This window comes from Oryctolagus cuniculus, chromosome 12 (assembly GCF_964237555.1).
Source record: "Oryctolagus cuniculus chromosome 12, mOryCun1.1, whole genome shotgun sequence".
NCBI lineage: Eukaryota > Metazoa > Chordata > Mammalia > Lagomorpha > Leporidae > Oryctolagus > Oryctolagus cuniculus.
The window spans coordinates 27,864,709-27,885,320 of NC_091443.1; the positions used below are offsets into that span (position 1 = coordinate 27,864,709).

The 20,612-nt window shown below is 38.6% G+C and overlaps 1 long non-coding RNA gene across 7 annotated transcripts in view; it reads left to right on the forward strand.

Annotated features, from left to right (window-relative positions):
* The window catches only part of LOC103351248 (uncharacterized), a 406,717-nt gene that overhangs the window by 68,729 nt on the left and 317,376 nt on the right, over window positions 1-20,612 (forward strand). For all 7 annotated transcript variants that reach the window (XR_011380454.1, XR_011380453.1, XR_011380450.1 and 4 more), the window contains exons 5-6: window positions 9,876-10,269; window positions 13,197-13,363. This is a non-coding gene — a long non-coding RNA (uncharacterized lncRNA). The remainder of the gene's footprint in view (window positions 1-9,875; window positions 10,270-13,196; window positions 13,364-20,612) is intronic.

Here is a 20,612-nt window from a genome sequence, read left to right on the forward strand (position 1 = left end):
TTGCAAAGTACAACTTTTGGATTATAGTGGCTTTTCCCCATAACCTCTCTCCCACCTGCAGCCCTCCCATCTCCTACTCCCTCTCCCATCCCATTCTTCATCAGGATTCACTTTCAATTATCTCTATATACAGAAGATCAATTTAGTATATATTTAGTAAATATTTCAACAGACTGCACCCACACAGACACACAAAGCACAGAGTACTATTTGAGCAGTAGTTTTACCATTAATTCACACTGTACAAGACATTAAGGACAGAGATCCTACATGGGGAGTAGGTGCACAGTGACTCCTGTTGTTGATTTAACAATTGACACTCTTATTTTTGAAGTAAGTAATCACCCGAGTCTCTTGTCATGAGCTGCCAAGGCTAAGTAAGCCTCTTGAGTTCACCAACTCTGGTCTTGTTCAGACAAGGCCATAGTCAAAGTGGAAGTTCTCTCTTCCCTTCAGAGAAAGGTACCTCCTTCTTTTATGGCCCATTCTAAAATAAGGCAACTTTTTTTTTCTTTTTGACAGGCAGAGTTAGTGAGAGAGAGAGAGACAGAGAGAAAGGTCTTCCTTCCGTTGGTTCACCCTCCAAATGGCCGATACGGCCGGAGCACTACGCCAATCTGAAGCCAGAAGCCAGGTGCTTCCTCCTGGTCTCCCACGTGGGTGCAGGGCCCAGGCACTTGGGCCATCCTCCACTGCCTTCCCGGGCTACAGCAGAGACAGAATCCGGCGCTCCAACTGGGACTAGAACCCAGGGTGCTGGCACCGCAGGCGGAGGATTAGCCAAGTGAGCTGCGGTGCCAGCCAAAATAAGGCAACTTTTAAAAGCAAAGCTTGAATATAAAGGAATTTATGTGTCTGTATGAAAGTTAGATACATATCTGGTTCTATATTATGTAACATCAATAAAAAAAAAACAGTCTTCTACAACTATTATGAAAAATTCTTACCTTGGTCTTATACTTTACAGAACTGAAAATTTGTTCTTTTTTTAATAAAAGGTTTATTTACTTGCATGACAATATTACAGAAAGAGAAAGACACATACATACACACACAGAGAGATTGTCCATCCACTGGTTCACTCCCCAAATAGCCACAAGAGCCAGGGCTTGGCCAGATCAAAACCAGGAGCATCTTCCCGGTCTGTAGATGAAGGGCAGAGGCCCAAATACTTGGGCCATCTTCTACCGTTCTTCCCAGACCTGAATTGGAAGTGGAGCTGCATGGACTCCCATATGATACGGGAGCTGGGATTAGTATGTCCTCTAGATTAAATGATTACAACAGACTGAGAGATATTACCATTTATACAGAAAAGTAGGCACATAGTTTAGGCTAATTAGTGGATTTGAATTCTGTGTGTTGTAACTTCTGTGTTTTCATTAAAAGACCACAGACAGCATCGTAAAGTGCTCAGATTTAGATTTCAGTGGATACCATACATACACGCTTTAAAGTTTCTTTCAGACAATTTTTCCTCTGGATAAATTTATTTGAAAAAATTCTCTTTCCAAAAAGGATACTTAAGGGATAGTAAAGTACATGGTGGCATTGCTAATAAGCCACTCACTGCTCATACAAATCTATTGCTTGGACAGCCAGGATATCAGGTAGTATAAAATTGTTTTATGGGGAATTTATCTTAGTAAAGATGAAAGTTTGTGCAGCATTTCTAAAATTATTTATAAAAAATGAATTTATGTGTCACTTTGTGTCTGCCAACATTTCTTTCCAGCTCTTAAACAAAAGTCAGTCAAAATGACCCAGAAATGCCCAGAAAATGTTCATTAAAATTGATTTTTCTGCCTAGTTTCATTGCCAGTGAAAATGTATAAAATACATATATTTCATTTGGAGGGCCAGTTTTCTTCTCCTCTAATAGAACACACTTAGTCCTTTGTTTTTTTAATAAGAGGATGTTGCTGGCGGGCACCGCCGGCTCAATAGGTTAATCCTCCACCTAGCGGCGCCAGTAACACCAGGTTCTAGTCCCGGTTGGGGTGCTGGATTCTGTCCCGGTTGCCCCTCTTCCAGGCCAGCTCTCTGCTATGGCCAGGGAGAGCAGTGGAGGATGGCCCAAGTGTTTGGGCTCTGCACCCACATGGGAGACCAGGAGAAGCACCTGGCTCCTGGCTTCAGATCAACGCTGGGAGCTGGCCGCGGCGGCCATTGGAAGATGAACCAATGGCAAAAGAAAGACCTTTCTCTCTGTCTCTCTCTCTCTCTCTCACTGTCCACTCTGCCTTAAAAAAAAAAAAAAATAAGAGGATGTTGCTAAAATGGAACAAGACAAAGGGGTGATGGTTTTTCATGGAAAGCTGGGAAAAATCACTTGCACAGAAGGAGAGGAAGCTTCGGGGATTCTGGTCATGAGTTCCAGTCTTAAAAAAGATGTAGATAACATTTCTACATCCAGAATTGACATCAGTTGGAATGATGACTTTATATAGTTAAAACCATGTGAATGAAGTCAGAAAGAGGTGGGTTTTATAATTCTTATTTGTGAAGATCTCAGACCCATAGAGATGTCATTAAACCTCCAATCCCAAACCAACGCAGAAATTTGCATACAACATGTGCATTCTCACAAGATGCCTTTGAGATCCCTGTCTTCCTCCTGATTTCCAATTCTATTCACCACCCAAAGCCAAACTCAAGCATTGCAAAGTAATTGTGTCCCACAGTGTTTGTTAACATGATATACATATAAAATTGTTCCTATGCCTGTATTTAACCATTTTGGTAGTTTTAAAAGATTTATTTGTTTGTTTATTTGGAATTCAAAATGGCAAAGGAAGAGAAACAGAGAGAGAGAGAGTCTTCTGTTTGCTGGTTTACTTCCCAAATGCCTGCAACAGCTGGTACTGGGCCAGGCCAAAGCTAGGAGCTCAGAATTCCGTATGGGTCTCCCTTGTTGGCAGCGTGGGAGATCTGAGTATGTGGTCCATCATCCACTGCTTTCCCAAGTGCTTAAGCAAGAAGGTAGATCTGAAGTAGAACAGAGGAGAGTTGAACCAGTGCTCTGAGGCTTAGCCTGCTGCACCACGATGCCCTCTCCAATATTTCTGTCTTTCATATAAATTGTTTCTGATTTATAGAGGACCTGCCTGATCAAAGTGGACTATAGGTAAGAGCTACAGTCTATTACAGAGGGAAGCAGAGAGGACACCTAAGAATATAAGGTATTGGTTTTTTAAGAGAATATGACTTAGCTTGTAACAGATTTCAAGGAAATAAACTGCTTGAAGCCTCTATCCCCAGTAGCTTCCAACTGATCGATTGTGAGTTACAGAAGACAACATAATGCTAGATCCTTAGGTATTTTTTATTTATTTACAAACACAATAGTTTTTTCTCTATTATATTTGCCCCAGGACAAGTAGTTTCAAAACTGAAAATAGAGAGGAGATGCTGGCATCTTCAATTTAATTCTTCCGACTCCCTAGTTCGAATTTTATTCTCTGGAAGTTTGCTTTAGCAAAAAGCTTTCAAGACTGTGTGTCAGTCACAGAGCATAATAGGAAAAACCAGTATGGGGGGTTTACCAAATTAACAAGAACAGCTATCTTCCCTGACAGATTGCTCTGTTTAATTATAGCTGTTGGGGATTGAGTCAGCTGCTTGAGCAACAGGAAAAATCAGAGGGTCATTAAGATGGTCTATTAATTTCTGTCGTAAGTAACTGCATATCCACGATTGCACATGTGGTATGGCAGAGTGTTTTCAAAAATAATCATCTTTGACACTCCTATGGCCAGTTTTTAAATCGCTTTGGTTATTTAAGCTATAAGAAAACTATGATGATTTTGGAAGCAAACTTATATTAGGTAAAATTTATCAGATATAAAATTATCTATTCTAAAATAATTTTGAAAATTCTTTAAAAAAAAGAAACCAACACATCAGTACCTTAAGCTAAAACTATCACTTGTTCCCTTATTTAACAAATACAAAATACATAGCATTCCATTCCTACGGCTATTTTTTGAAGGATGAGATACCACTTATAAGTATTAAAAAGCAACATTGTCCTAAAAAAAAAAAGAAAAAGAGAAGTTCCTTTACTGTCTGGATTTCAGAGGGATCCAAGAACTGTCTTAGTCACAGTTTGATTCATTTGTTAAAAATGTACTTATAGGGGCTGGGCTCCTGGCACAGCAAGCTAAGCTGCTGTTCCGGGTGCTTGCATCCCATACCAGAGTGGCTGGTTCAAGTCCCTGGTTACTGCCCTGGCTACTCCACTTCCAGTCCAGCGTCCAGCTAACACATGTCCAGGGAAGTAGTTGATGATGCCTCAAGTACTTGAGTCCCTGCCATGCACACAGACGATCCAGTGAAGTGCCAGACTCTTGATTGCAATCTGGCTCAGTTCTGGCTACTGTCAGCAGTTAGGGAGTGAACCACTAAGATCCTCTCTCTCTTTCTTTCTTAAATGGTAGCCTTAAACAACAACCCCTTCATCTACTTTAGCAATCTATAGGGACATTCTTCAATGCCATCTCAACAGCCTCAGAATGCTGTAGCTATTTTTAAAGTCTGATAACATGGGAAAGGAAATAGAAGTCAAGTTGTGGATTCAGCCTCCAAATTTTGTCTGAGAAGATTTTAGACGCTGAAACTCCTAGAATACACAGTATTTAATATCTTAGCGGGGCCGGAATCATGGGTAGTCCTCTGCCTGCGGCACCGGCATCCCATATAGGTGCCGGTCCTAGTCCCAGCTGCTCTTCTTCCAATCCAGCTCTCTGCTGTGGTCTGGGAAAGCAGTAGCATATGGCCCAAGTCCTTGGGCCCCGGCACCCACGTGGGAGACCTGGAAGAAGCACCTGGCTCCTGGCTTTGGATCAGCACAGCTCCAGCCATTGTGGCCATTTGGAGAGTGAACCAATGGAAGGAAGACCTTTCTCTCTGTCTCTCCCTTTCACTCTCTGTAACTCTACCTCTCAAATAAATAAAGTCTTTAAAAATAGTTTAAAAAAATCTTAGCAGCAGCAAAGATTACATTTATGCAATTATAAAGGTCATCAGATAGCTGTGCATTATGGGAAAAGCAGTCTTGAAAAATGTAAAGCAATATCCATGCAGGATAAGATGATTCCACCTAACTGTGTGTCAATGGCCAATATTATGGTAGTGATATTTGATTATCACATTAGAGATTTGGGAATTGAATGGGTTAGAAATTCTCTATGCTCAAATGTTTCTAACAGATGCATGGGAAACAGCACTCTCAGAAGGAAGTCTTGTATTGTTTAAATTTAGGGAAAAATGTACCCTGAGTTCAAAGATTTTACCTGAGTTCTTATCGAAAGACGTTTATGAAACTTGTACTCACATATTTAATGTTTAAATCACATAAAGATTTTCAGAAACTCTGAGATAGGTCTGCTTTGAGATGCTGCAAAAGAGAAACTCTCACAATGAAATTGTAACCACCGAAGTTTTAAGTTTGCATACTGAATGATCCGCCAAGAATTCCTGAGAACATGAATGAGTAAAGAATGAATGCATGTGAGCATATATCTAACAGTCTGTCATCACCTTTCCCAGAGCACAGATTTCTTATGAGAGAGGAGGCCTTTGAAACATAATAGCTGCAGGGAAATTTTCATTCACAGATCCTGGTTTTCTCAGTTTCAGATAATCAGACTGGGAAAGACCCTCTAAATATAATTACTATGGGAAACACTTTAGTCAGAGTATATAGCGTTGTTCACATCACTGAACTCAAATGGAGGAGACCTACATTGGAAGTCATGTAGAAGAGCCTTCAATGCAGGCTCCGAAGGAGTGTTCATCCTTCAAGTAACATAAGTAAATGCATAATGGAAAGAAACCTCATTTATGTCATCATTGTATGAAGCCCTTTGAGGTATGCTCGAACTGTAGAAAACATGACATAATTCACACCAGAGAAAAAACATGTAAGGAGTGAGTCTGGTCCAAGACATTATCAACAAAATCTTACTGTGAACACCAGACAACTAGTATTGGAAAGAAACCCAGTTAGGTAGTGAATGTCGAAGAGCCATCAGCTGGGTTTCCCCCATTAACAATGCCAGAGAACACACATGTGGTTAAATGCCATTTCTGCATTATCTGTAGAAATGTCTTCAGCCACAACTCACATCTTTATAGACCCCCAAAAATGTGGAAAGGTAAGAAACTATATAATTGTAATTAATGGCAGAAGGGGAAGCTACCAATAGTTAAGTCATTGTAAAAATGTCAACTGAGGAGTTCTCATAAGAAAATTCATCCTGAGAAGAAGCTCTGGGAAGAATCCTTTAGCATGCAACTGAGCAAATAATGTGGGCTTTTTCAAATCACCAATTACTTAAAAATGCAGGATAAACTTAGGATTATAAAGTGTGGAAGGAAATGTGGAGTATACAGTTTGCTAACAATGAATGATGTGCTAAGACACCTTCAACAGATTTGTGCTACTGCATATGGAAAAAGCAAGAATTGATACCGAAAAATTAAATATATTGGAATAATAATGGAAAATTACAACAAGATGTAATAGAATATCATAAATGAGATTCTATAATATACATTAGGGAGATAAAGTAATCTGAGTAAAACATGGGTTTTGGTTAATTTTGATGTTAATTTTTTTTTTTTGCTTTCAAACTTTTATTTAATGAATATAAATTTCCAAAGTACAGCTTATGGATTACAATGGCTTCCCGCCCATAACGTCCCTCCCACCTGCAACCCTCCCCTTTCCCACTCCCTTTCCCCTTCCATTCACATCAAGATTCATTTTCCTTTCTCTTTATATACAGAAGATCAGTTTAGCATACATTAAGTAAAGATTTCAACAGTTTGCTCCCACACAGAAACATAAAGTGAAAAATACTGTTTGAGTACTAGTTATAGCATTAAATCTCAATGTACAGCACACTAAGGACAAAGATCCTACATGAGGAGTAAGTGAATATTTTAAAAATGGAAAGAATACACAGCACAACTTAAAAGGATCATAACAGTAATCATTTATATCTTTGTGATAAATAACATTTTAATCTTATAGATATTGATTTGGTTAACTTTTATAAAATTCTATTAAATGTGTTTTATTACTTATGCTCAGTAATACAGATAAGTAAATCTAGGGGAAATGAAGTTAGGTAATTTTGCAAATTTCATTAGCTTCTGACAGGACAAAATAGTTTGATTATATGCTCTTAACAGATGAGACATATACAAATTCAAATTATTCCTTATTGGAGAGTACTTTATATCTGCAATAGTTTTCTTGGGATGTATATATTATTAGTGGCCTTTCTGATTGCAAAGCATAATTGCACAAAGATAAAAAGTTATTCTCTGACAGAAATCAAAGCATGGTATTGAGAGAATCCCACTACAGAATTCAAGAAAGCCAACACAAATATCAACATGATGTAAACAGAACCTGGGGGGCATTGGGTAAAGGGCTTCCTTGGTTCAGTAGGGTATCACTACACTTAATTATAGCTCAAAACTAATAAAATCCTGTATTACTTCTAAGAAGTCAGATTATAAGCTTCATGCCATCCAGCACAATGTTTGGTCTTCTTCTTTAGACACTCATGACAATACAGGCTGTCAGTATTCAGCTAATTGCCTACAATATCCTTTATGCCTTTGCATCACAAACCTTGTGATCCTGTGCCCAGTTACTTAGCCTACCTAAACCAACCCCCTAGTTTACACAGAATGTGAATCCATCTACCCAATCCACTGTCAGGACATTTGTTCCTGCCTTATTATTTTCTACGTGGATTACTTCAAAATCTGCCCAACTTGCTGCTTTGGCTCTTGCCCCCCTGTATTTCATACCATTCTCCAAATAGCTCCCACAATGATCTCTGTAAAACGAAAACTCAACTGTCATTCCCACATTCTACAGGATGAAATCCAATTTCATTGTCATGCCACACTGAGCTTCTAGATCAAGCTTTGTTCTTTACAAAATGTGGAATTTTAGGTAAGCTTCTGACAATCTCAATTTTTCGATTTCCTCCTTTATGGAGTAATGATAATGATATTACTTTCCTTATTTTTATTTAAATCCCAAGTTCACAGTCATTATATATTTTTGTCATTAATGGAATTGGGAAGAGATTTATCCAAGAATTTGTAGGCAAGGTAAACTTTCTAGAAACAGAATGGATGGGAATATGGAGTGAGTACATTATCTTATAGGTAATGGGGGCAACTTTTAAGTACACTTTTACAGGAAGTGGTTGAAATTATTAATATATCTAAAAGAGTAAAGACTGCGTTAGTAAGAAGTAGCTTGATCATAAACAGAAGCCAAATAAATGAAGAGATAATGTTTTAGTTTCTAGACTGGGTGACTAAGAAACAATAAAAATTGTTTTTTTCAGTTCTGGGGACTGGAAGTCTGAGATCAGGAATGCCAATATGGTCAGGTACTGATGAAAGTCCTCTTTCAGGTTGCAGAAAAAGGGCTTGAAATTTATCTTAGATATCTTTTATAAGGATACTAATCCCATTTATAAGAGTTCAACCCTCGTGCCCCAATGTATCTCCTGAGGCTCCACTTTCTAATACCATTCAACTTATGTTAGGATTTCAACATAGGGATAATAGGAGGGACAAAAAACACACTCCATAACAGAAATTTTAAGGGAAAATGCTTGTGTTATGAACTAAATGCTATCCAATTTAGAGTATGATTCAGAAAAAGAACGTGTCTCACATGGTGCCAGTGGCAGAAATCTCCCTGTGGTGAAGACTAATAACAATAAACATCTTAAAATCATAACTAGATTTCCTTATCAGAATCTCATATACATTTTCCAAAGTCATCATTTGTTTCTTCCATATATTTTGCCTAAGGGAATACAGTGATTTGGGTGTTGAACCATAAACATATTTTCTTCTTGAAGATTCTATAGCTAGGTATCCTGAGATTTGGTTAAATAGAAATAAGTCCAGGCCGGTGCCGTGGCTCACTAGGCTAATCCTCCGCCTTGCGGCGCTGGCACACCGGGTTCTAGTCCCAGTCGGGGCGCTGGATTCTGTCCCGGTTGCCCCTCTTCCAGGCCAGCTCTCTGCTGTGGCAAGGGAGTGCAGTGGAGGATGGTCAGAGTACTTGGGCCCTGTACCCCATGGGAGACCAGGAGAAGCACCTGCTCCTGGCTTCGGATCAGCGTGGTACGCCGGCCACAGTGGCCATTGGAGGGTGAACCAACGGAAAAAGGAAGACCTTTCTCTCTGTCTCTCTCTCTCACTGTCCACTCTGCCTGTCAAAAAAAAAAAAAAAAAAAAAAAAAAAAAAAAAAAAAAAGAAATAAGTCCATTCTTAGCCTGCTATCAAGTCATGATTTTGAGTTAACAAGGCCATTTGGAGATGTTGATGTTGAGAATTTCGTGATGCTTTTTGGAATATTAAACAATAAAAGAAAACTCCTGAAGGGATAAGCAACAGCATTCTATTTCCTGACTAGGTACTGATAAAGGATATGCTCTCTTGTGCTGAAAGGAGTTGAGTATACTGAAGCAAATAAAAGAATGGGCATAAGAATGTTGGAAAATCTTTGTGACAGTTTCCACAAAGCCTGTGAAAAAAATCACATGAGAAACTGCCATTCAGTGAAGTCTTTGTTTCTTCAGTCTATGTTATCCTTACTACTGAAGAATAATCTGAATTCTAGTGTATATCTCATAATAGAGGTCTTAATGAAATTAAGACAATATGACATAATAGGAAAATATATTTAATCATATGAAACCAAATCCTATGTTAAGCAGTTCATTATGTGAGATATTTTTATCCTTAGGAAATATTATTTATCATGTGAGGTGATTCCACAGATGCACGTCTATAAATTCTTTGATATTCCCTTTGCTTATAGGATGGGCCCGATGATTTGTATCTAATGACTACACTGCAGCAAGAAGTGACACAAAATGGCTTTCAAGGCTAAGTTATAAAAGAAAAAACAGCATCCCCTCAGCTGTCTCTCAGGAGGTTCACCATGGAAGTCCAATTACGATACATTGAGGAAGCCCAGCCCAAACGGAAGAGCCAGATGTGTGTGTTCCAGCAAGCAATACTTATTTGAAGTCCCAACACGTCGTTTGCATTTAGAACCTCAACAATCAGAAGAGCAAACTTCGGTGTGACTCCATTCCCAATTACCATCTGCCTTCACCTGCAAGGGAGATTCCAATCGAGAATCACCCAGTTGACACCCAGTGAAGTAGAATGACAGTATGAAAAACTGATTCATACCACCAAGATGTGGGGTAAGTTTACACTACCAGATAACTAGAATAATTTATGAGCTGTAATTTTATTATCTAAAAATTAAAATAGCTATGTCTACTTCAAAAGTTTGCTTTGGGGCCAGCATTGTGAAACAGCAAATCAAGCCACTACCTGTGAAACCAGCATCCCATAGGGGTACTGGTTTGAGTCTTGCCTGCTCCATTCCCAGTCAAGCTTCCTACTAATGCACCTGGGAAAGCAGCAAAAGGTTACCCAAGTGCTTAGGCCCCTGCCACCCACGTAGGAGCCTGGATGGAGCTACAGGTTCCTGGCTTTGTCCTGCCCAGCCCCAGATTTTGTGGCTATTTGGGGAGTGCACCAGTGGATGGAAGATTTCTCTCTCTCTCTCTCTTCCTCTCAGTATTTCAAATAATTAAATCTTCTTTCTTAAAAACAAAAGCTTGCTTTGAGAAGTGTGATAGTCTATTTTGAGGAGAAATAATGGCAATGGACATACAAGTTTTGATATTGCATAACATTTTAAATAATTTGTGTGAGAAAGTGTACTATCACTTTTTTTTGAACTTGTGACAAGAATGTGCTTGATCCTCTTAAAAGTGAATTCAAACTTCCATAAGAGTAGTATTTCCTGTTCAACATTTTACCCTCACTCTTGGAACACACTAATCGATTATTTTAACCTCCATCACATGTCTATGTGATAGGTATACACACATACACACGTGTGCACACACATGCACACACCCACGCACATGTACTTTTCTCTGTTATCTTTGCAAGAGCAAAAACATGCATGGACGCTAGATACTCAGTGCCCATCTGGGCTTAAAATAAGGTCATAATATGTGCTGGTTGGATTCAATTGATACATAGTGTTAATTTATCTCTTTTAGAAGATCTGTTTATTTATTTGAAGGGCAGAGAGGCAGGGAGAAGGGCCTTCAGAGATCTTCTAATCACTGGTTCACTCTCCAGATGGTAACAATGACTGGGGCTGGGCCAGGTGGTAGCCAGGAGCCTGGAACTCCAACCTGATCTCTGACCTGGGTGGCAGGCTCTGATATGGGATGCCAGCATTGCAAGGACAGCTAACTTTCTGTGCCACAAGGTTGGCCTCTCTGTTTCTTGTTTATATAGGTCTCTAAAATTCACATCATTACTCTACCTTATAGTATATGAGAGATGCCATCTAGCAAGATCTAGGTAGCAGGAAGGTGTAGAAACAAACATTACTATCCTGTTTATTTTATGGTTTCCCCTTCTCCAAATGTGAGTTGTTGCATATCCACAGGTTGTTGTCATTCATAATCAAGGAGAGTAGCCTGGTGCTTTACAAAGGACGTCAGAGGCTAGTATCAGTAACATCACCTGAGAGATTATTAGAACTAATTACTTTCAGGCCCTTCTCCAAACCTACAAAACAGAATTAGTACGTTAAAAGATTCCCCATACCTGTGTGATGTCTACTCACATTCTTACTTGACAAATGCTGCTAAAACTTTTTCAGACTTATTTTCTATTTTCAACTGAAGCAAAAAAGGAAAACTTCAGTCTCCTTAGCAAAATTATAATTAGTATTTTGAATTTAACTGGTTTCAAAGTTATATAAACCACCAAACAAGAAGGCTCTAAAACTTTTGTAACCTATTTGAGTCTCATTAGGAATATGCTTGTTCTCATCACTTCTACACCATTATTAAGACCCGAACAAGAACAGGGTGCAGAGGCTAATCTCTTTTAAAATTCTATTTCTGAAGAGCTTAACAGTCTCCCTGTTTGAAAAGGTTTTACAAATTGTGTATCTGGAAAGTAATTGAAAGTAATTAAACATAGTCACTAGCCCATCACTTATTGTCACTCTAAATATTTGGCCATGCCAAAAGAGAGGAAGGTATACATTTGGCTAGACTTCAGGCAGTCTCAGGGAAGTTTGGAGATAGCCATGTTAAACATAGTAATCAGCTTCACAAAGGAGATGAGATTTGTGGGGCCTGCATTGTGGCATAATGGGTAAACACTGACTATGACCCAGGCATCCCATGCAGGCTCCAGTTTGAGTCCCAGCTACTCCACTTCTGATCAAGCTCCCTGCCAATGCTCCTGGGAAAGCAGAGGAAGATGGCCCAAGTCCTTGGGCCCCTGAACTTGAGAAGGAGACCCAGAAGAAGCTTCTAGCTCCTGGCTTCGGACAAGCCCAGCTCTTGCCATTATGGCCTGTTGGGGAGTGAACCAACAGATGGAAAATCTCTCTTTCTCTTCTTCTCTTTCTCTGTAACTTTTTTTCCAATAAATAAATAAATCTTTTTTTAGAAAAAAGATTCTGTCAATATTCTTTTCATTCTTTTGGATTCATGATGTTGATCAGAGGCGGATTTCAATACTACATGCTCAATGAAGTCAAGATCTTTTCAACCACCTTTTCATCAAATCTCTGAATGTCTTACCTTGGCCATAAAAATAAAATTTGTTTTTCTTAGCATGCAAACATGCTAAGATCACAAACTTTCATGTTGAATAATATTACTTTATACAAAAACTCTTTCTTCTAGTGATACCATTGTAATGCAATTTTGAACTCAGTTTCATAATATGTTGCCTCAGCGACTCAAACCAACTGTTTCCACTGATTAGAGAGTACCTTGCTTTTTTTTTTTATTTGTCCATCCATTGGGACCAGAGTTCAAATAGTTTTACAGAAAGTTCCAAATTAACAAAATTACAAAGTGAATACCCACCAAGTCTGGTAGAAAATTCTGGACTTTCTGTCCTACATGCTAGAAAAAGCCTCAAAGATTCTGTTTAAAAATGTAATTTATGTGCTAAAAGATAGTTCTGGCTTTAAGATATTAGCAATCACTTCCTTCTTCATTTGTTAATATTAAATTGAAATGCTTCATATAAACAATATGTGTGTTTGATGTTTGCTCATTTTTTAAATTTGCAGAGATTCAAGAAATCTGACAATTTCCAAATACAAAAATAGTTATGACATATTCCAGAGACACACAAGAAGTTAAACAAATAAGAACAAGAAGGAAAAAAAAAATCCTGAGTCCTAAACAATGAAAATCTTAGAAGATCACTGAAGAGACAGAAAGTGAAAGAAACAAGGTATCAATGCCAGTAAATTCATTTAATTTAGCCACTATGGCACCCCTTCCCATCTGTAAAAGTGAAGAGATATTTCAAATCTTAAAAATGAACCATTGTCACTTTACTCTGCCATCTCACAGGCTGGCATATCCCCATGATCTGTGTTATAGACAAAATGTCTAAGATCATATCCAACTCCTCAAGCCCTACTGATTTCTTTAGCAATTCTATTGTCCCTATCTAATGAATTATGCCTAAGGTCACCTGTATTCAGTTGGCAAAAGCTATGTGGTTTTTTGTTGTTGTTGTTTGTTTTTTTGTTTGTTTATTTGTTTTGTTTTGTTTTGTTTTTTTTTGCTTTTATTTTCCTTGACCATTTGGTATCCTTTTACATGCTGTTTTTCTCTTGTATCTTTCTGGAAATTGTGTTCTCCACAATATTCCAATGGACTGGATTGCTGCAATTCTTACTGTTTTTTGTTCCATTTCAAATTTTTTTTTCCTATTTGTCGCTCCCTGTCTTCGTGGAGGAGCGACACAGGACCCTGCGCTGTTCTTTCGTCTGCTCGGCCCTCCCCGGGTTTGCTGCTGGTTCTTCCCGGGTTGGCTACTGTCCCTTCCACCTCCGTGGAAGGGCAGTTCCCCCTAGCCACATTCCCCACTTCCGCAGGGGAGCGGCACACCGCCGGCCGGCTCTTCTCGGGGGCTGCACAGGTGTTCCCTTAGATGTTCCCCTTAGATGTTCCTGGTGCATGCCGTCTCTCTCCTCCTTTATAGTCCTCCTCTGCCAATCCCAACTCAGCTGCCCACACGCCGAGTACGCTGCTCTCCTCCAATCAGGAGCAAGTCCTACAGTTTATTGGTTGAACTGGAGGCAGCTGTGCAGAAGCTGTTTACTTCTCTCCCAGCGCCATATTGTGGGAGAGCAGATGCATAGAATAAGTCTTAATTCCAGTAACTCAGTCTAGTCCGGATTGCTCCCCACACTATTCACTCCCTGTCTTGTGTTTCTAGGGTTTTATATGTAATTCTGTTCTTGGTTCTTCTGTTTCATTCACAAATTCTGTTTCAACGGTTTTATCCACTCCCATAATTTCATTTATACTGGTTAAACATGGATTTTGACAGCTTTAAACTTCAGTATATGGCCCCTAAAATAAAATGAATTTACATTTTTTAACTACTGAATACTCAATACCTTATCATAACTTTCTTTTCAACAATACTATGAACTCCTTTCAAGACCCAGCACAACCTCAACTATTTCAGGAAGCCATCCTTAATTAAATCAGTTACTATTTGAGAAATCTCTAGAAACTGAGTTACTCTTACAAATTTTATTTCCACTTTTATAATTGCCACTGGAAACAGACATCATGAACCATGCTAGAAACTTTACAGTTTTACAATGAATATTCATTGCACTCCTCATAGAAACTTATTTCTGGAAATATATTTCCCTTTACAGATGCAGACTTTTAAGCATAGTCATTAATCAACATTCTCAGAAGAGACTGTAAAATGCTGCAGACAATGCTACATGAGGGAGTAAAAGGAAACTTTCAAAATAGAGCAACCTGAGCAATAGCTTGAACTATAAAAATGAGGTAGTCCATGAAATTGCAAAGGAAAAAGAAAACAATTCTAGTAAGAGGATTAGTTCCATGTATAGACATAAGGTCCGGTCTATGGTGTAAAGATGGTGTGTAGTTTGTACTGAATTAGCATGAATAGGCACAAGAAGTGAACCATGGAAACAAGTACATGAATTTTACTATAAAGCACATGTTATGTCTCAACACAAAGTTTGATTCTGGAAAAAAATATAAAAGGATAATCTTCATTTGGACACATGGGTACACACAGATATCACTAAATAGAAGGTGGATTTGCATGACTATTGTGAGATTTGATTTTATGTGCTAAGTTAACCAAGGGATTCTCTGTTAGTTTGCAAATAATTATTTGTTCTCAATACTTTAGTAAACACCGAACCCAGATCCTTATGCCTGAAATTGAAACTCATGTGGTCTTACTTTACTTTTAATTAAATTATTGGGCTTCTTCAGGTGCATCTGTGAAGGCGTTTCCAAAGGAGATTGGCAGGTGAGTCAGTGAATTAAGGGGGAAAAAGATCTACCCCCAATGTGGGCGTGCACCATCCTAAAGTTAAAAACTGGAGCAGGGGCACTTCCTTGATCTTTGCTCCAAAGCTGGATGGTGCTGCTATTCAGTCTTTGTCCCTGTCAGGACCGCATCTTCTTTGGCCTTTGTTCCCACGGACTTTACCTGGCAAGTTCCCTGGCTCTCGGGTCTTTGACCTCGGACTGAGAGTTCTTTGGTTCTGAGCTTGCTGTACTTGGACCAAGATACGCTACAGGATTTCCTGATTCTCAGCTTTGCAGAAGGTATGTAGTTGAACTGGCCTCTATAATTCGCCATGCCTTTTGATAAATTCCTTTTTTTTTTTAACCTGTATATTGATATCCTCTCACTTCCTTTTTCTTGGAAAAATGAGACTAAAGCAACTGTGAAATATCAAGAGGAAGCAACTCATAGTAGTTTAAAGTCCTGTGGATAGTTATAATAAATATGTGATGCCATTAAAGGTTAAACTAGAAGGACAGACACCGAGGGAGAAGAAAGGATAAGCTAAGGCTTATATAAAAGTAGCGAATTCATATTAGATTAGGCATGGAGAGATTGAGAAAGTTTTTTTTTTAAAACTCTATGCTTCCATTTTGAAATAAGTCAACTTGTTGCAGTGAGAAAATAGAAAAGAAAGAAGACGAGGCAAGATTGGGTAGAGTTAGAGATGGTTGAGATAATTGCAGCAAATATTGAGCATCTTTTGCTGTGAAGAGCTGGAGAAAGTTGCCAATGGGTTTTCGATGCCTCCAAGCCAGGCCTTGTTAACTGCTCACAACAGGTTAGTCATCAATCCACACAGCTGTAACTCTAAACAAGCTGGCACTGGGAGCAGTCGTTGGCTTACAAACGTTAAACAGCATTTTATAAATTAACAGATAGCTCATATTACCCTTATTTCAGACAAAATGCAATACAGTACCATGGCAATACCTAGAAGAGCTAGGCCTAGAATTGTCTCTGAATGTGTCTAATGCATAACAGAATGCACTTTTTAATTCTGTATTTTTTAAAGACAATATAATCAACTGCTGAATAGTTGTCTACGATATTAATGAAGAAAGTGATATCCTGACAGACACAAATTAGGAAGATTTGCAACCTATGTCAGCGATCTGAAATCTCAAATGTTATATGCAACACAATGAAAAAATAACTGTGTTAAGAGTTTAGCTGAAAGATCTTTGTGACTCAATGAAGTAAATAGTCATATCAGACAATTAAGACCTGATGTTACGGATGATTGCAGTTCACCTCTGCAATTACTTTCTATGGCTTCTCTAACACAATATGCAAATAAGCATGAGGTCATTAAAATGTATCAGAGCTAAAAGGAAAAGGTAAAGAATTTCTCTGAAGATCCACATTTAAAGCAGCTTGAATACTGGATTATATTATTGGAATTTGAATAGTGATGTTTGTTGCAAAGCTTCCATTTAGCATTTTGAATTTGATATATCCAGCATATGTACATGGATAGAAATTATTTTCACAGCAGATTCTAGTTGAAAGCAAGAAAACAGGTATTTCAAAGGAAGAGTTAATGTCTCCTTTACATCTGAGGGAATATGAAACTGTTGCAAATATTGCTTATGTGAATTGGGTTTGTAAGTAGAAGAATGGATTTTTTTTTCAGCAGTTGCTTTATTTTTGGACTATGACACTTAATCATTCCAGCTAACTCGCTGTTAGCCTTTTAGTGCCATTTGTTGCAGGGGTATTTATACATAATGGCTTTAGATTATGATTTGTGTATTAAAATCTTTCTCATAGCATTATGCATTGATCGATCTTTAAAAGCATCTATTTTTAGAGCAGTTTTAAGTTCACAGCTAATTGAGAGGAAAGTACAGGTGGCTCCTATATATCCACTTCCCCTAACCCATGCACAGCATCTGTTATGATTAATATTCCACATCAGTGGTCCATTTGTTCTACCGTGTGAAACTGTATTGACCAATCCTTTTCATTCAGATTCAGTTTACATTGAGGCCATGCTTACTGTTGGCGTTCTATGGGCTTTCACAAGTGTATAGTGACATGAATGTACCATTAGAGTATCACTATTCTAAAAATCTTGTGTTCCATCTATTCCACCCTCCTTTGCCCTTACACTCTGGCATCTAAGGATTGTTTTATTGTTGCTTATTTTGTCTTTTTCCAATATGTCATTCTGTTTTAAACACTTAGCATGCAGCATTTTTAGTTTGCTTTCTTCCATTTGATTATATGCATTTAAGATTCCTCCATGATTTCATGGCCTGGTAGCTCTTTTCCTTTTAGTGATGAATATTATTCCATTGCATGTTCATATTACAGTTTATGTACTTACTTGTAGGCAGCCAAAATGCCCTTCAATAAGTTTTATCAGTTATGAATACAGCTGCTATAAAAGTCTGCATGTAGATTTTCACATAGACATGAATTTTCAAATTATTTGTATGAATATGAAAAAGCATGCCTGTGAAATGGTATTGTAAGAACATACGTAGTTTTGTAAGAATCTATCAAACTGCCATCCACAGTGCCACAGTGGCTGTAGAACTTCACATCTGTAGAGTAATGAGAGTTCCTGATGCTCCACACCCTTGCCACACTTCATGCTGTCAGTGATCTGGATTTTGGCCATTTTAATAGGTTTATAATGATATCTCATTGTTGAATTTGCTTTTCTTTGGTGATAGGTGCTATGGTTTGTCTCCTTGGAAACTAATGTTGAAATTTCATTATTATGCAGTATTTAGAGATTAATCTGTTAAGAGATAATTAGAGTTCTGCCCTTAAAATCCATTCGTATGATTAGTAAATTAATGAGTTCAGGGGTTATCTTGAAAGTGAGTCTATGGCCGGCGCCATGGCTCACTAGGCTAATCCTCCACCTTGTGGCACCGGCACACCGGGTTCTAGTCCCGGTCGGGGCGCCGGATTCTGTCCCGGTTGCCCCTCTTCCAGGCCAGCTCTCTGCTGTGGCCAAGGGAGTGCAGTGGAGGATGGCCCAAGTACTTGGACCCTGCACCCCATGGGAGACCAGGAGAAGCACCTGGCTCCCGCCATCGGATCAGCCCGGTGCGGCGGCCATTGGAGGGTGAACCAACAGCAAAAGGAAGACCTTTCTCTCTGTCTCTCTCTCACTGTCCACTCTGCCTGTCAAAAAAATAAATAAATAAAAATAAAAATAAAGTAAGTCTGCTATACAAGCTGTTTTAGCTGGATTTCTCACACACTGACTCCACATCTTGGGTTGCGTATCACACCATCTTGGTATTTTGTCAGTAAGAAGAACATTAGTAGATGTTGCCCTCAACTTTGAACCAGTATCATGAGCCAAACCGAATCTCCTCTTTATCACTCACTCAATCCATAGTAGTGTGTTATTTTGACAGACTAAGACAACAAGATTTGGAACAACTTTTCATGTGTTTATTTATCATTTGTGTGTCCTATTTAGTGTTGTATCTGTTGGTCTTTGGGTATATTTGTTTTGCTAGTTTTCTTAGTGTGAAGTTTTAAAGTTCTGTTGTGCTTCCCATAGCAGCACTTTATGAGCTACATATTTGAAAATATTTTTGCTGGCAATAAAATTTCAATTTACTTTTAATAGCAATAAATCTTTATTAAGATAAAAGGGTTTCCAGAATAGATCACACAACAAACCCAACCCTATGCTTTTTTGAAGAGATATATCCAAACAAAAAGATTTAGCAAGATTGAGAATTAAATACATACAAGGAAAAAATACTATGAAAGCAGGAATACAATTTTCTCATTATTTTCACTTGTCTGTCAAATTTGTGACTACCATGATTTCTCTGTTTGTAAATTGCCAAAATAAGATTTTTATAACCAGAAAGAACACATACAAATATACTTTTGTGACAGTATATTATATATGAATATTAATAATTCGATTATAATGCTTGTTTCCATGATAGTCTTAAATTTATTTGCTAAATCATATATTTGAATGTTAGAAAAGAATAGCACAGAGGCATCTTTCAACTTCAATGATACATGTCACATTCATACTCAGTAAAGCTCATTTTGACAAATTTATTTACATTTTTGAGGATAAATTGATAATTTGATTATTTTCTTACTTCTTGAAAACTATATTTAAGTATGATAATTTAAAGAGACTCTCTTAGTGCCAGTCAGGGATTAAATATGAACCAAAGCATAGGCTGTGTATGTACTGTGAAAACGTGCACATCGAGTGACACCGTGTGCTCCTAGATTTCTTTTCAGTTGTGTTTCAGTATCTTTTGTGTCCCAATCTCTCCCACAATTGGAATGCCCTCGGGTTTAGTCCTTGGTGCTAATCCATCCTCAATCTCCATTCACTGTCTCAAGGGATTTCCATATTGTGAAATGTTGTCAATGGACCAGTTATTGTACCCACTGGCTTTCAGCTCATACTTGATGCTCAAACTCAAATCTCATAAATCCAACTTTTTTTTTTTTTTTTTTTTTTGCCAGGTAGAGTTAGAGAGACAGAGTTATAGACAGTGAGAGACAGAGAAAGGTCTTCCCTCCCTTGGTTCACTCCCCTAATGGCCGCTATGGCCAGTGCTGCACCGATCTAAAGCCAGGAGCCAGGTGCTTCCTCCTGGTCTCCCATGCAGGTGCAGGGCCCAAGCACTTGGGCCATCCTCCACTGCCCTCCCGGGCCACAGCAGAGAGCTAGACTGGAAGAGGAGCAACCGGGACTAGTACCCTGGGGTGCCAGCACCGCAGGCAGAAGATTAGCCAAGTGAGCCACAGCGCCGATCAATCCAAATGCTTTCAAAACATCTCACTGGATATTTACTAGATAATTCAATATCATTATGTATGGACTCAGACTCCTGATGTACCTGGCCAAAGCATCCCCTTTAGCCACATTCCCATCTCATTTGACAGTATCTTCAATCTCCAAATTGTGGTCTGAAATTTGAGACCTTTTGATTGCACTTTTTCCCTCACATCCTGTAACCAGCTTGTTGGTAGAATCTTCAGGTTAGGTCTCAAATACACCACTTGTATAATCTGACAAATCCTCACCACCAGTCCCCTGAATTGTTACTCTTGATTGGATTAGCGTAGTAGACTCCTTTTTCCTCCAGTTTTTGTCCATCCCTTC